Source organism: Oncorhynchus mykiss, chromosome 27, assembly GCF_013265735.2.
Source record: "Oncorhynchus mykiss isolate Arlee chromosome 27, USDA_OmykA_1.1, whole genome shotgun sequence".
In the NCBI taxonomy this organism is placed as follows: Eukaryota; Metazoa; Chordata; class Actinopteri; order Salmoniformes; family Salmonidae; genus Oncorhynchus; species Oncorhynchus mykiss.
The window spans coordinates 4,065,722-4,082,204 of record NC_048591.1 but is presented as its reverse complement, the minus strand read 5'-3'; the positions used below and the strand labels follow the sequence as shown (position 1 = coordinate 4,082,204).

Sequence of the window (16,483 nt, the reverse complement as noted above, 5' to 3'; positions counted from 1 at the left end):
CAGTTTTTCACAATTCCTGACATTTAATCAGAGTAAAAATTACCTGTATTAGGTCAGTTAGGATCACCACTTTATTTTAATAATATGAAATGTCAGAATAATAGTAGAGAGAATTATTTATTTCAGCTTTTGTTTCTTTCATCACATTCCCAATAGGTCAGAAGTTTACATTCACTCAATTAGTATTTGGTAGCATTGCCTTTAAATTGTTTTACTTCGGTCAAACTTTTCGGGTATCCTTCCGCAAGCTGCCCACAATAAGTTGGGTGAATTTTGGCCCATTGCTCTATTTTTGTTTCATCAGACCAGAGGACATTTCTCCTAAAAGTACAACCTTTGTCCCCATGTGCAGTTGCAAACCATAGTCTAGCTTTTTTATGGAGGCTTTGGAGCAGTGGCTTCTTCCATGCTGTGCTGCCTTTCAGGTTATATTGATATAGGACTCGTTTTACTGTGGATATAGATACTTTTGTACCGGTTTCCTCCAGCATCTTCACAAGGTCCTGCTGTTGTTCTGGGATTGCTTTGCACTTTTGCACTTTTCGCACAAAAGTACGTAATCTTTAGGAGACAGAACACATCTCCTTCCTGAGCGATATGACGGCTGCGTGGTCCCATGGGGTTTATACTTGCGTACTATTGTTTGTAAAGATGAACGTGGTACCTTCAGGTGTTTGGAAATTGCTCCCAAGGATGAACCAAACTTGTGGAGGTCTACAATTTTTTTCCTGAGGTCTTGGCTGATTTCTTTTGATTTTTCCATGATGTCAAGCAAAGAGGCAATGAGTTTGAAGGTAGGCCTTGCAATACATCCACAGGTACACCTCCAATTGACTCAAATGATGTCAATTAGCCTATCAGAAGCTTCTAAAGCCATGACATAATTTTCTGGATTTTTCCAAGTTGTTTAAAGGCAGTCAACTTAGTGTATGTAAACTTCTGACCCACTGGAATTGTGATACAGTGAATTATAAGTGAAATAATCTGTCTGTAAACAATTGTTGGAAAAATGACTTGTGTCATGCACAAAGTAGATGTCCTAACCGACTTGCCAAAATTATAGTTTGTTAACAAGAAATTTGTGGAGTGGTTGAAAAAAGAGTTTTAATGACTCCAACCTAAGTGTATGTAAACTTCCAACTTCAACTGTACATGATTCCAAATGTGCCATTTCATAGTTTGGATGTCTTCACTATTATTCTAAAATGTAGAAAATAGTAAAAATAAAGAACAACCGTTGAGTGAGTAGGTGTTTCCAAATGGTACTGTATAAATAATGGAATGTTATCCAGCTAGCTAGTTTTTACAGCACTGTTAATGTGCGTTATGAAAGTGAAGTGTACATCTACTGAAGTAGCTAAAGTTAGTTAATAGTAATCTAACTCTATATCTTACTATCTAATTGTGTGCTCCCTTGAATTATGCAAGCAGTTGGTGTGGATTGCAGTGATTAGAAGCAACAAAACATTTGCCTGACCAACCATGGAAATGACAACCCAGGGCCCATAGTCCATCTCAACCATTCCGTTGACCCATCTGTACTGCAAGATAACTAGTTAGATGACTAAAACTTCCCCTTTTATATAGCCACTTGATCTACGGTTACCTGTGAATTTTCTCTATTGCATCTGTCCGCCTCCCCGTTCTCCTCCCCACTTCCTGTTTACTCTGTTCTAGTTCTACAGAATCTAAAGAGGGGTTCTGCAGCGCCAGACAGCAGATACCTCCAGGGCTCCTTTCCCAACATCCAGAGTCCCCCCCCGTGATCTACCCAACATCAGACATTCAACCTCCATCAAGATGCATCAAAGTAGATGTCCTAACCGACTTGCCAAAACTATAGTTTGTTAACAAGAAATGTGTGGAGTGGTTGAAAAACACATTTTAATGACCCCAACCTAAGTGTATGTAAACTTCCGACTTCAACTGTATGATCACGCTCACAAAGTGGAATTTCACTAGTACACAGGCAGCCTGGGAGTAGGAGAGCTAACCACAGCCCTCCATCTCTTCCCCAGTCCTGTTATGTCTACCATCTGCCCCAACCCACAAATAGAGCGTCAGTCTGAACCTGGCCAGCTCAGCCCTCAGCCACCAGACAGGAACACAGAACGCTGGGCTCTATTTGTGTCCTGTGACTCTCCTGACACCCACAGGGGGATAGGTCAGCATCATAAGTCATTCGAGCTTTGATAAGAACAGGTAGAATAGAGCTGACACATCTGAGGGAGCTGGGTAGTCACCTGACTGTCGTCAAAAATCTACTCCGGTTTGCTGACGACAACAGTGGCAGGCCTGATTTGCAAACAACAAGACAGCCTACAGGGAGGAGGTGAGGGCCTGGCGGAGTGGTGCCAGGAAAACAACCTATCCTTCAATGTCAACACTATGAAGGATCTTATTGTGGACAGCGGAGACAGCACGCCCCCATCCACATCGACAGGGCCACAGTGGAGAGGGTGAAAAGCTTCAAGTTCCTGACAACCTGAAATGGTTTATCCACACAGACAGTGTGTTGAAGAAGGCACAACATCGCCTCAACCTCAGCAGGCTGAAGAAATTTGGCTTGGCCCCTAAGACCCTCAAAAACTTCTACAGATGTACCATTGAGAGCACCGTCCGCAACCTCAGGTCTCTCGAGAGGGTGATGCGGTCAGCCCAACGCATCAACGGGGGCACTCTGCCTGCCTCAGGGGGCACTCTGGGGGCACTCTGCCTGCCTCAGTCTACATTAGAGGAAGACTTGGTCAGGAGAACAAGATGTATGTGTGTGTGCTTGCATGTGTCTATACGCATGTGCATGCCTGCGTACGAGTGTGTGTGTATGTGTGTAGGGCCTACTGAGTCAGATCCGGGAGTAGGAGGGGAGGCGTCTGCAATGATCCTGACTGAGCTCACTCTGGTGTGGTACTCCGTCATACATTGACACCTCTTCCTGGCGCTCAGTGTGCTTTTACACGCAGGATGTGTCAAAACTAGCCCCCGTCCCGTCCCGTCCCGTCCGGGCAGCACACTGTCCTGCCACAATGGTCATGAGCCTGACACACAGGTGTGTGCTCCGCCCTACTGAACTAACCTAGCATTGACCCCAACCTGGCACATGGCCAAAAATCAGCCATAGAATTGTGTTGATTGAAAGGTGCTTAATTGAGCTTGCCTGCCATGGTCCTACGTGGCTCAGTTGGTATGAATATGGAGCTAGCAACAGCAGGGTTGTGGGTCCAAATCCCAACGGGGGCTACTGGCGCAAAAATAAGCCCTCACTGCTGTAAGTCACTTTGGATAAGCGAGTGTACAAAACATTAAGAACATCGGCTCTGTCCATGACTGACCAGGTGAAAGCTATGATCCCCACTTCAATCATTGTAGATGAAGAGGAGGAGACAGGTTAAAGAAGGATTTTTAAACCTTGAGACAATTGGGACATTGATTGTTTTTTTGTGCCATTCAGAAGGTGAATTGGCCAGACAAAATATTTAAGTGCCTTTGAAAAGGGTATGGTAGTAAGTGTTCAGGGGCACTGGTTTGTGTCAAGAACAGCAACACGGCTGAGTTTTTCACGCTCAACAGTTTCCCGTGTCTATCAAGAATTTTCCACCATCCAAAGGACATCCTGCCAACTTGACACAACTGTGGGAAGCATTGGAGTGAACATGGGCCAGCAACTCAATATTCATGTTTTGTGGCTGGCGTATCGTAACCAGTGGATTAATCCCCAAAGTGCAAACTCTGCTCACCGGGAACTTCGGACAGACTCAAAAGAACGCTCAAAGCATTTAAAATAAATAAAAAATTTGAACCCATGTCAGATTAGCCATGATGGGATACTACTGGGGGTTCATGGCTGTGGTGGGTAACAGAAGGGTACACTCACCGAACAGTTTATTAGGTACTCCACCGCGTTCACAAAAATGGTTATGTGGCTGTGGCTTGCTACATAAAGGAGGCAGACAGGCATCGAGGCATTCAGTTACTGTTTGATTGAAAGTTAGAATGGGCAAAACGGGTGACCTAAGCGACTTCGAATGTTGTGTGGTCGTCGTTGACAGGTGCGCCGGATCCAGTATCTCAGAAACAGCTCTACCCTCTTGGGTTTTTCATGGATGACAGTGTCTAGGGTTTACCGAGAATGGTGCGACAAACCAAAAAACATCCCGTCAGCGGCAGTCCTGTGTGCGAAAACAGCTTGTTGATGAGAGAGGTTGAATAGCAAGTATCGTGCAAGCTAATAGGCGGGCCACAAACAGACAAATAATGGCGTACAACAGTGGTGTGCCGAACGGCATCTCGGAATGTACAACTCGTTGATCCTTGTCTAAAAACAAGAAGAAGTGGCTCCAGTGGGCATGCGATCACCAACACTGGACAATTGAGGAGTGGGAAAACATTGCCTGGTCCGACAAATCCTGGTTCCTGTTGCGTCATGCTGATGGCAGAGTCAGGATTTGGCGTAAGCAGCACGAGTCCATGGACCCATCCTGCCTGGTACAGGCTGGTGGCGGTGGTGTAGGGAATGTTTTCCTGGCAAACGCTAGGTCCCTTGATAACAATAGAGCAACAAACGTTTCTGATAGCTTGTAGAATCCATACCAGGAAGAATTCAGGCTGTTCTGGAAGCAAAGGCGATCCGACCCGGTATTAGATGGGTGTACCTAATAAACTGTCCGGTTAGGGTATATGTCTAGTATATGGATTTTTTAAAGTGGATTATTGTCTAGAATATATTAACAAACCCCCCACCCCCCACCCCCCCAGCACACCAAATTTTCGGTACCAACCTTACTAAGAGGCCCAAAGTCTCTGCCTTGATAAGAACATTTGTTAAGGCAAATTTAAGTGCAGGTTTCTATTTTGTTTTCTACAATTTGGAGGCTAAGGACACCCTAAAGATCCACTGCAGCCGTTCACAGAGCACGGGCCACCTGACAAAGAAAACCCATTCGAAAGACAGATCATTTCCATCTCTTCATATCCAGTGTCTCTGTGTGTATATAATGATGTTTGATTTATCCAACGTGCGTCTGATAGCTTAGGAGAGCTAAAGATGCAGCGTCTGGTGTGTAACGGCCTTGTGAATCACTCATCTCTCGCCTTAAACACGACGACACACACACACATACGCGTATGGCCTAACCTACAGTATGGGGTGTACACCGTTCCCTGTGTGTTATCTAGGGTTTGACACGGTGACTAGATCAGCCCCCCCCCCCCCCCCCCCCCTCTCGCCCAGGCTCTGGGGTGTCGCAGCAGTAACGAGTTTGAGATGACAGTATCTACAGTAGGGGTAATGGGGAATCATTATTCCTGATTGGCTCTCCCCCGCCTGGGGCATATTGCTGCCATAGATCAGGCTGTCGTGGGTTGATCTGCATGTGTCAGGGCTAACTCACTTTCCCCCGCAGGGAGATAAATGACTCCACACAGCTCTTCCAAAAGGGAGGGGGGGGGGGGGGGGGGTCGGAGTAGAGAGAGATTCAAGTTAGGCTTCATTTCCTATCCTAAGGCCTGACTCTGTGTGGATGGAAATTCTTGATTGTCGTGGGTGGGATGTGTGTGTGTGTGAGAGTCAAAGAGTCTGAGGGGACATGTGTGGGTGATAAGTGGGCCCAACACCCTGAGACAATCTATGCGATACTTCATATTCCTGTGTGTGTGTGTGTGTTTGTGTCCCCCAATCGGAAAAGTGTGTGTGTGTGATAGGGGAGAACTTACCCTGGGGTGTGCTAGCGTGTCGCTGTCGTTGTAGCGGATTGTAGTAGGTAGAGAGCTGATGTCTGTAATGTCTGCTGATGTCTAAAAACACAGAGAAGGCCCGCTGATATAACATTACACTAGGGCTGCAACATTTCTAAGTTCTCCAGATATCCTGGTTATGGGATTCTAAACTTCCTGCCTATTTTCCTTTCTAATTCTAGGAATCTTCCAGACGGCATTTCTGGAAAACCTTGGAATTTTGGGAAAGTCATCTACATTTTGGAACTCTACATCACACCAGGTCAGACCAAACAAGTCAATCACATGGTATAGTAGTGTAATGTACCATTTATCCGTCACATCAAGTTTTCTGACAAGAACAAAAAAATGTGCTGCTGGCATCTGCCTCATGCAGAGGAATGACAGAGGCAGCAGATGTAGTTTGGTGTTTGCCCAGAAGATGGCAATGTGAGTATAAGTCTAAAGTACTGACTGGATCTTCTGAGCGGTGTGCGTGTGTCTTTGTTTAACACATGCACTTCCTGCAGCCGGGAGGGACACTGATGAGGGTGTATGTGCCCGCGTGTGGAGCATGATGGAAAATTCACCCTACTCGAGTGGGGATGGAAGGAGGTTAGGACTTGGCAGCTTAGGGGGTCACACCACTCTCCTCACACCCTGTATCCTCATTATTTCATTAGGGCCTCTATTTGAACATGCCATGTGTAAATCGGTGGCTAATTGAGTGCTAACTGGAGAGGGCTGCAGGTGTTTGGCCCCTGGGGGCCTCAGAACACTTAACTATAAAAAGTACCTCAATTACATTTACACTTTGGTCATTTAGCAGACGCTCTTATCCAGAGAAACGTACAATCAGTGCATTCAACTAAGGTAGGTAAGAAGACAACCATACGCAATCCCGTCCCTTTCCTTGTCCTCCTCTCATACCACTTACACAGGCCAGGTACAGCCGTGATAAGACAGAGAGAGAGATAAAACATTTTTTTTTTTTAAAAGAGAGAGCAACAGCACACAGAGGGATAGATACAGGACCCGGTCCCAGTGCCTGGTGTAATCTATCAACCCGCTCCACTTGGACTGTCACCTTTTGTCCTAACCCTCCCAGGATCGGCAATGATTGCCAACAAATCTAATATCCTCCACGTTTTCCCAGGCAGGAGCATTTCAATAATGACTTCTGTGCTTCTGTCGCTGTGTCTGGTGGAGAGAGAGTGAGAGAGAGAAAGTGAGAGAGAGGGCGAGGGACAGAAATCCGCCGCGGTGGCTTTTGTGGCGGTTATCCCGCTTTTGTGGCGGCCGAGCAGATCAAAAAACAGTCCCGACCGGCCCCCTTTCTCGTCCCGAACAAACAGACGGAGCAAACGGCATTGAATGGGAATGGTTTAATTTGGGTCCGGGAGCCGTCCTCGGACAGATGGAATAAAAAACTGGAGGGGGGAGGAAGGAAATCTAATAAGAGAGAGAAAGAAGCGAACAGAGAAGGAGAGAGAGAAAGCGCACCTTGACACTGTCTCGGGATGATTTGAAAGCCTGAGGAACAAAGGATTTGCTCTCAATGGCCTCAATGTCCTTTATCCTTCGCACTTGATCAGCCAGTGACGTCCCCTCTGGAAACAGAAAGAGAGAGAGAGGGAGAGATAGAGATTGAGAGGGAGAGGGGGAGAGATAGAGAGGGAGACAGAGGGAGAAAGTGAGAGAGAGGTTAGCAGCGTTAGGGGGGAAAGGTCATACACACTGGGATTTGTTAGCTGCCCTCAAGTCACGTTGACACAAGAGGGACATCTGGGGAAGTGAACCCGATTACATTTAGGATGCTTGACTCTGTCCATGTTCTCTTGGTAGTAATGCTCTTTGGCACTTGCTAAGACATCTCTGATGTGACCGAATCTCTGTATTTAAAAAAAAAAAAAAAAGGAGATATTAGCTAGGGGGACCTGACAGGGGGTCAGGTCTGGGGCCTACCCCCGTGAAAGAGAGAGAGACACAGGGCAAGACTCTTAAGACAAACAAACAAAACAAACACAGAAGGTTGATCAGTCCCAAATGGCACCCTATTGCCTATATCGTGTACTACTTTTGACCAGAGCCCTATGGGTCAAAAGTAGTGCATTTGGGATGTACCTGAGGATCACAGTATATTTAGGAAAACATCAGACCAAATAGAATATATATTAGAATGTTTTTAAACATTGTCATTGCAAACAAACACGGTGTAGCCTCAAAATATGCTTAAAACAATAACTGTAATATATTGGATGGTCAGTCATTGCATCAATAGCTCTGTCTATGTATTTAAGAGTTGTTACATTTCTCTAGGCCCCTCCCTCAACTTTTTATCCAATCCGAAGCTGGGTGTCCCCTTTGCTATTGTTTCAACTGTTGATTGGCCATTTAAGCAAATCTCAGGAAGCGCAGTCGATTATCTTACAATGAAACGATTTAAGTGTAAAAAAATGAAATCCACATTTTATGCATCAAATTAAAAAAACGTAGGCGGAAGGCACATTTTTGATTTATGAACGTGTGTCTGGAAAGGTAGGAGCTGTAAGAGTCTGAACAATACTTTTCTTCTTTCGCCTGTCAATCTCTCCACCAATCAGTCAATATTTATCCCTCGCTTACCTATCCATTCATCCTCCCCTGCACACGTCCATCTATCCAGCTGTCAATCTGAGAGATACCCCTGTCTCTGTTTGAGTTCCATGTAGAAGAGAGAGGTGCACAGAGAGAGACCTCCAGTGAGTCTGCATATGCTTCAATAACAGAAGTTGCGACTACAGTACCTGGTAGGGAAATTCAAGAGTTTCAATGAGCAGGTGTGGGCTCACAATGAATGACACGGATGAGTGTCACACACACACACACACACACAGAGAGAGAAACACACTCAAATACACGGACAAATACACACACACACATACTCACACACAACGAAGACACACCAGTTTGAGCTAATGACAGGAATTAAATGCCATCCATTACCAGCCACAGAGAAGCTGTCACAACAGATCTTTCTGGGCCGCGTGTTTAATGAATAGATTCATATTTGTTCTGGTTTTTATTAGGTTAGCGTGAGTGGCACAGCAACACACTTTCACACACACTTCTCATTATTTGCCTCAGTGCACGCGCACGTACACACACACACGCGCGCACAGAGTGAGGTAAAAGACATAAAAGACAGGTGTTGTTCAAACAAACTTTGTTTCCATTCATATTTACTGGGAGAACTGGACAGACTGACTAACAACTGGAATTAAGCATTCCATCCATGACAGTCTGTCTTGTTGTGTGAGGAGAGGGGCAAGAGAAATAGACGTGGTATCTCCAAAAATAGTTATTACCTTGAATGTGCGGCTAGATGGAGAGCGGGAGCACCGGCCCAATATCCTCCTGAAGACTGTGGCCTGTCCTTCACATGACAGCCACAGCATCATAAAAAAGTATTGTGTGTGTGTGTGTGTGTGTGTGTGTGTGTGTGTGTGTGTGTGTGTGTGTGTGTGTGTGTGTGTGTGTGTGTGAGAATGTATGTGTTCAAGTTTGACGGAGAGCCAAATCCATCAACAATGAATCCCGTTTTCAATCAGTGATCGATGAATCCACCCTCCGCCCTCTGAGGTAAGAGTTAATAAAGGACACACACACACACACCTAAGCCCCCTCCCCACCCTATCTGCCCAGATATATCAATGACAGACCTTCGGGCGGGCGGCAGAGTGGACGGACGAGGCCCACGGAATCCATTAAAGCCTCATACTTTTTGACAAACACATTATTGGTAGATAAAATGACTTCCATATGCTGTTTGTCAGATGTCAGTGAGGAAAGATATGTATTTCATAGGAAAATCAAAAATAATGGACTTTGAGAGAGAGAGAGAGCGAGAGAGAGAGAGAGAGGGACGGGCCGAGCTACATACAAAACAAAAATCAATACCCGTGCCGACCGAGTAGCGGAGAGTGGAGAGCCCGGGAGGTCAAAGTTGATATTTAATATTGACACATTATCTGGCAAATGAATTTAGTGGCGCGACTTGATTGTCACCGCATTACTGGCAGCGCTGGTCTGTCGGCGATGAGATAAAGACGGAGGGAAGAGAGGGGGGGGGGGGGGCATAAACAGACAGTAAAACTATTAGAAAGACAATGCCTTCAATGTATAGCACGTTTATGACAGCTCAATATTTTCATTAAACTGCTGTATGACTCTCCATAGAGTTATCCAGCTAGGTCAGGACCAAAAACAGCTGTAAACAGTGGAGTAGGCCTTTAAATGGTCTTACCACCATTATGAGTGACCTGGTGGGGCATCAAACCAGAATGATCAATATCAATCAATCAATCAAATTTATTTTATATAGCCCTTCGTACATCAGCTGATATCTCAAAGTGCTGTACAGAAACCCAGCCTAAAACCCCAAACAGCAAGCAATGCAGGTGAAGAAGCACGGTGGCTAGGAAAAACTCCCTAGAAAGGCCAAAACCTAGGAAGAAACCTAGAGAGGAACCAGGCTATGTGGGGTGGCCAGTCCTCTTCTGGCTGTGCCGGGTGGAGATTATAACAAAACATGGTCAAGATGTTCAAATGTTCATAAATGACCAGCATGGTCGAATAATAATAAGGCAGAATAGTTGAAACTGGAGCAGCAGCACAGTCAGGTGGACTGGGGACAGCAAGGAGTCATCATGTCAGGTATTCCTGGGGCATGGTCCTAGGGCTCAGGTCCTCCGAGAGAGAGAAAGAAAGAGAGAATTAGAGAGAGCATATGTGGGATGGCCAGTCCTCTTCTGGCTGTGCCGGGTGGAGATTATAACAGAACATGGCCAAGATGTTCAAATGTTCATAAATGATCAGCATGGTCGAATAATAATAAGGCAGAACAGTTGAAACTGGAGCAGCAGCACAGCCAGGTGGACTGGGGACAGCAAGGAGTCATCATGTCAGGTAGTCCTGGGGCATGGTCCTAGGGCTCAGGTCCTCCGAGAGAGAGAAAGAGAGAAGGAGAGAATTAGAGAACGCACACCTAGATTCACACAGGACACCGAATAGGACAGGAGAAGTACTCCAGATATAACAAACTGACCCTAGCCCCCCGACACATAAACTACTGCAGCATAAATACTGGAGGCTGAGACAGGAGGGGTCAGGAGACACTGTGGCCCACTCCGAGGACACCCCCGGACAGGGCCAAACAGGAAGGATATAACCCCACCCACTTTTCCAAAGCACAGCCCCCACACCACTAGAGGGATATCTTCAACCACCAACTTACCATCCTGAGACAAGGCTGAGTATAGCCCACAAAGACCTCCGCCACGGCACAACTTAAGGGGGGGGGGGGGGGGGCGCCAACCCAGACAGGATGACCACATCAGTGACTCAACCCACTCAGGTGACGCACCTCCTCCAGGGACGGCATGAGAGAGCCCCAGTAAAGCCAGTGACTCAGCCCCTGTAATAGGGTTAGAGGCAGAGAATCCCAGTGGAAAGAGGGGAACCGGCCAGGCAGAGACAGCAAGGGTGGTTCGTTGCTCCAGAGCCTTTCCGTTCACCCTCCCACTCCTGGGCCAGACTACACTCAATCATATGACCCACTGAAGAGATGAGTCTTCAGTAGAGACTTAAAGGTTGAGACCAATACACTAGACCATATTGAGTGCCTTTACATTTTTTCATCCTTGTATTCACTCGTTATAATGACCCTAACAATGGTTAGTGATTGATCTGCTTCTTATCAAATCAAATTGTATTAGTCACATGCGCAAAATACAACAGACCTTACAGTGAAATGCTTACTTACGAGTCCCTAACCAACAGTGCAGTTAAAAAAAATACGGATAAGAATAAGAGATAAAAGTAACAAGTAATTAAAGAGCAACGGTACAAAATAAAATAACAATATATACAGGTGGGTGCCGGTACATTGTCAATGTGCGGGGGGCACCGGTTAGTTGAGGTAGTATGTACATGTAGGTAGAGTTAAAGAGAGAGTGACCTGGGGGGGGGCAATGCAAATAGTCTGGGTAGCTATTTGACTAGATGTTCAGGAGTCTTATGGCTTGGGGGTAAAATATGTTTAGAAGCCTCTTGGACCTAGACTTAGCTCTCTGGTACCACTTGCCGTGTGGAGAGAGAGTCTCTGTGTGTGCATGTGTGTGTGTTAAGTGTGTGGGATGGGCAGAAAACACTTGGAAACTCATTACCAAAAATTAGTCCAAAGGCATCCTGATGAGCAACCTGGAATCAATAGCGTATTGTGCCCTCTAAATAGCTGTTTGTCTACTTCATTGATTAAAAGGGTGGAGAGAGGAGAGAAAATCAAAAACACCAATGAAAGGAAGCAGATTCCCTGAGCCATACGGGATATAAAGTGTGTATGTGTGTGTGTGCGTGTCAGAGAGAAAAAGAGAGGTGGCGTTTCTGCTGCAGTGACAGAGTCCAACCAGAGGAGAGCGCTGTTTGACCACAGATTTCAACAGTGCCAGACCGTGGTGTCTTTGTAAATGTGACTTTGCTCCACCGTTTGTCAATCAGCAACAGCGAGAGCTGAATATATCGCTGCTAATGATTAATTCGAGTAATTGAGTGCATACCATCGCGAGCTAAATTACGACGGCGCTCATTGTGCCGAGCAAATAAATAAAGGAAACGAACTGTACGTTGTTTCGAGGTCGGTCACAAATTAAAGGTACCTTCAAAGGTGCTTTGGTGTTATATTTGCGAAAGGCAAGCAAAGAGCACGCTAATGGTGACATTAAAATAAGAAATCAAAAATGCGAGCGGGGAGAAAAGGGCAAATTTTACTGCTGTTGACATGGCGGATGTAATTGGACAGAGTTGAGCTGGCTGCAGTAGGGATGGATGGCGCTACGGCAGGGCATGATCCTACATGGTCCTGTTGGTCCATAGCACGTCCCTGCCTCTCCTTTACCCTCCCTCTTAGCACTGCAGTAAAGTATAATTCAATGCTCAATTTAGGGTATAGTCTAGCCTTAGATTTTTTTTAGCCCGCTAATTTATAGAAATTAAGACATTAATTAAGCCACTAGCCATCATTCAAGCAGGGGAAGATAAATACAAACTTTCATAATAACCACCTTCCCCATTTTAGGGCTCATTATCATCAATTTTTAATGCAATTATGCTATTCTTTTTACGCTGAGCTCATAAATTACCCGCCCTTTTGTTGCCGGCTGGCCTTGTAAAATCCAAAGTAATGCTTTGTAGTCTGATCTTTAAGGCAATTACTGGTTTCTTCAGTCTTTCATCTCCCTGCATTTCCAATAACCCTTGCCTCCAATGATTTATCCCTGCCACCACCCGCCAACACGCAGATGCACACGCACGCACAAAGACATACACAGTTACACACACACACACCACACACACACACACCACACACACACACACTTTAACTCATCTCTGTTTACCATGTTCCTTACCAGGATGCCAAGGTAACAGAGCAAATGGAGCAGCTATGTTCCTATTGGTGGATCCCCTGTGGGTCTTGGCCTACCTGTGGCCTACCTTGTTGTTTGCGTAACCCCACGCAAAGCTAAGTACACAGAACACAGGTTCACTTGGCATCAAACGGTTAGTTTCATTCAGCGCCAGGGGGCAATGAGATAGTTATACACTGAAATACTGTAGCACTTCCTTACGCCTCAAAGTGTTCCTTCTTGAGGCCTAAACATGTTGTTTAATACATGATTGGGTCTGGGAATACGTTCAAACCACATTGGATGAACACTGATGTTTTCAGTCCGAAAACGTCAAGTTATCGCTAACCCCAAAATCCACATTCCAACCAAATGGCAGATTATTGAAATAAAGCAAAACCAGGTCAACTGTACAATTCTCAGCTCTGCCTGAGCTCTGAGTTTATACATGAGGATATACAGTGCATTCGGAAATTATTCAGACCCTTTGACTTTTTCCACATGTTGATATGTTACAGCCTTATTCTAAAATTGACTAAATAAGAAAAAACAGGTTGTTAGAATTTTTTTTTTAAATGTATTAAAAACAAAAATAACTTATTTACATAAGTATTCAGACCCTTTGCTATGAGACTCGAAATTGAGCTCAGGTGCATCCTGTTTTCACTGATCATCCTTGAGATGTTTCGACAACTTGATTGTAGTCCACCTGTAGTAACTCTGTATATTAAGGTATGACAGTGCATGTCAGAGCAAAAACCAAGCTATGAGGTCGAAGGACAGGACTGTGTCAAGTGCTACCAGCAGGTATTTATCTTGGTGTGCGCATGAGTGTGTCTCTCTACAAGGCACAGATCACTCAGCAAATCTTAAAACACACATCCCCAGCCAGCCCATCCCAGCCCTGAGAAATAGCAAAAACAGAAACAAAGGCTGGGTTATTAAAAAGGTGTCTGGCCCTGTGGTCCGGTAATAGTTTTGGACTGCATTGATTATGGCGCGCTGACAGCTTCCGATGCTAGCACTGAAAATGCATCAAGTGCGTAATGAGGAGCTATTAGGCCCATCGATTTGCTGATTTCAATTGATAGCTACCAGGCCAAAGCGGCACGTCAATATTTGCATAACTAATACCCTGCTGCCTGTCTGCTGCTCCCGGCCTTGACAAATGAGATCTCAATGAGGGGAGGAGAGGGAGTTGGATGGAAAGAGGGGGAGGGGGGGGGGGCAGAGTGGTAGCAAGAGAAATGGGAGAGAAAAAGAAAAAGTAACACAGAGAAGAAAACAAGATCAGATGGGTAAACAACAGCAGTTGGACTCAACCCACCATTTATTGGAACCACATAGAAGTAATGCATCAGATAATGTGTTGGGTCGGGCTGTGATATGTGCTAGGCTGAGCTGTATTGTGATGTGGTGTGTTTTGTTGTGCGGTTATTATGCTCTTATGTGATGTGTAATGTTTTTGCTGTGCTGTGTTGTCTGACAACTTACGTCTTACGTTGCGCTGAGCTGTGCTGTTTTACGTTGAACTGCTGTGCTGTGATGTGACGGAGCATGCTGCCGTGCAGTGACGTCGAGTGGTGTGCTACATTCTGCTGTTCTGTGATGTGTAATGTTTAAGTCTTGTGATGTACAGTGCTGCTGTGCTATGCATGCTAGCACGTCATGCTGGCCATTATTGCTAGGGGGTTTTGGGGGTCACACCAGGGGGACAGAGTGGCAGCCTGGGCCAGATGTCCGAGAGAGGGAGGGGACCGCCCAGTACCACAGCAGGTGGCCAAGCTGTTCTAATGACGCTGCCACAGCCGCATTGTAAGGTCCCCCACGGGACCACACACACACACACACACACACACTAACACACACACAGCTCCTTATCAACCAAGCATCCCCTCCTCCTCAAAACACACGCGCCCCGTAAATACGTAAGCGACGCGTGCCGAGTCCCCATGGTCCTAAAATCCTTATCACTGTGTCAATTGCCCTGGGTGCACCCTCTCCTTGATCCCTGTCATTCTCAGTGTGACACCTGAAGTCACTTGTCACAACACTAATGTCCCACCTACACCCATTATGACCGCCGACCTCCGTGTAAATACTAAACCCAATGCTCACTCTGATAACCTAAAGTATCACAATACTTCAAACTAAACAGCAACAAAGAAAGTCTATGACAGCCCTCTCCAAATGTGTCTAAATGTCATTGATATTAACACAATCACATCTCTTCAATGCTTTTTTATGTGAAGCCTACATTTTCAGTAGGGTTTAAGATGGATAGATGGTTGGTTGAAGGATAGACAGAGGGATGAAGGTTGGATGGATGATCTCCGTGCCCAGAGTTTTTCCCCTGAGTACATGACCCCATATTGACGGCCAGCGTCCTAGTCAGAGCAGCTGAGGACAGACACCTCGTGCGTCCTGGACTCCCTGACGTCTCCTAGAGAGATAAGCATCCTCTCCACTCTTCACTCAATAAAGGGACCAATAATTAATTAATTACCCCAACACAGAGCCTAATGACAGGCAGAGACTGCCGCCGCGCTCCCATCTCCATTTACCCCCCCCCCCCCTCCTCAATCAACCCCTATAATCAGTGGGGTGACACTCCACACCTGTCTGCAGTCTGTTACGGCTATAGACCGCGGGGTCAGATAGATAGAGAACGATGCCATGTTGCGCGCACACACACACACACAAACACACACACACTTTTTTTGCACAGAAATAATTAATAGAAAGGGTGTCTCCATTCAAGTCAATGATGGCATGGTGGGTGTAACTGGCAGCCATTTTGAGGGTACTCATGCCAGGAAGTAAAAGCAGGAAGTGTACCCTTTAATCTGTGCTGTGATTTGTTGAGTCAACTCAACTGACATTACATGAGCCACATCAGTTTTTGAATGAACATTCTACATTACCATGGCAACCCAGCATCAGTTGATAGAACATTCCAATACACCATGAAAATGATTGCATCACAACACCAGGCAGCCATTGCGAGTGTGCACCCATGAGTTTACCAGTCATTTGCCAGGGTTAGAGCTTCCAAGCCCATTCTATTCAGTCTTATTTCTATGCTTTTTTGATGGTATGAATAGCGTGGAGGGCATTTGATAATGCAATGTGTTTAATTGTGAATTCCCTATTAGCTGTGACTTTAGCAATAGCTGCTCTTTCTGGGATCCACACAAAACACAATCGTCATACATATAAATAGACAGAAACAGCACATGGAGACAGACAGCAAAACCTCTATCTGGTTAACAAAGAAGCCAAATCCAAAAGGCCCTCTTTTCACGACACACAAAAAACTGTGCTAGAGT

The 16,483-nt window shown here is 45.6% G+C and overlaps 1 protein-coding gene across 3 annotated transcripts in view; it reads right to left on the bottom strand.

The window, feature by feature from the left end:
- LOC110507358 (myeloid leukemia factor 1) overlaps positions 1-16,483 on the bottom strand; it is a 148,330-nt gene that overhangs the window by 42,777 nt on the left and 89,070 nt on the right. For 2 of the 3 annotated variants that reach the window (XM_036964664.1, XM_036964665.1), the window contains exons 4-5: positions 7,216-7,322; positions 5,713-6,912 (exon numbers count right to left, since the gene is read on the bottom strand). The gene's annotated coding sequence lies outside the window, so the exon portion shown is untranslated. The remainder of the gene's footprint in view (positions 1-5,712; positions 6,913-7,215; positions 7,323-16,483) is intronic. The other variant, XM_021587304.2, reaches the window with a different exon arrangement.